Genomic DNA, 220 nt, shown 5'->3' with positions numbered 1-220 from the left:
AGAAATATGGATTTCTTTCAACCAAATTGCCCAAAAATAACACGGATGACTCCATACTTTCTTCAGGTAACATTAATGATGACTTTTATTTAATTATTTTGGTGTTTTATTTAATCTTATAGCCTTATAGTTTCAAAACAGCATCTAACTAAACTTTGACATGTACCCATCTCAGATCCACTCAACGTCCTCAGATCTTAACTATTAGTCAAAATAATTC

General features: G+C 30.5%; 1 long non-coding RNA gene across 1 annotated transcript in view; it reads left to right on the top strand.

The window, feature by feature from the left end:
* The window catches only part of LOC116706985 (uncharacterized), a 15,826-nt gene that overhangs the window by 8,772 nt on the left and 6,834 nt on the right, over window positions 1-220 (top strand). The window lies entirely within an intron of this gene.

The sequence above is a fragment of the Etheostoma spectabile genome, chromosome 2 (genome assembly GCF_008692095.1).
Source record: "Etheostoma spectabile isolate EspeVRDwgs_2016 chromosome 2, UIUC_Espe_1.0, whole genome shotgun sequence".
Classification (NCBI taxonomy): domain Eukaryota; kingdom Metazoa; phylum Chordata; class Actinopteri; order Perciformes; family Percidae; genus Etheostoma; species Etheostoma spectabile.
Note: the sequence above shows the minus strand (reverse complement) of the source record. Positions and strands in the feature narration are given on the sequence as shown.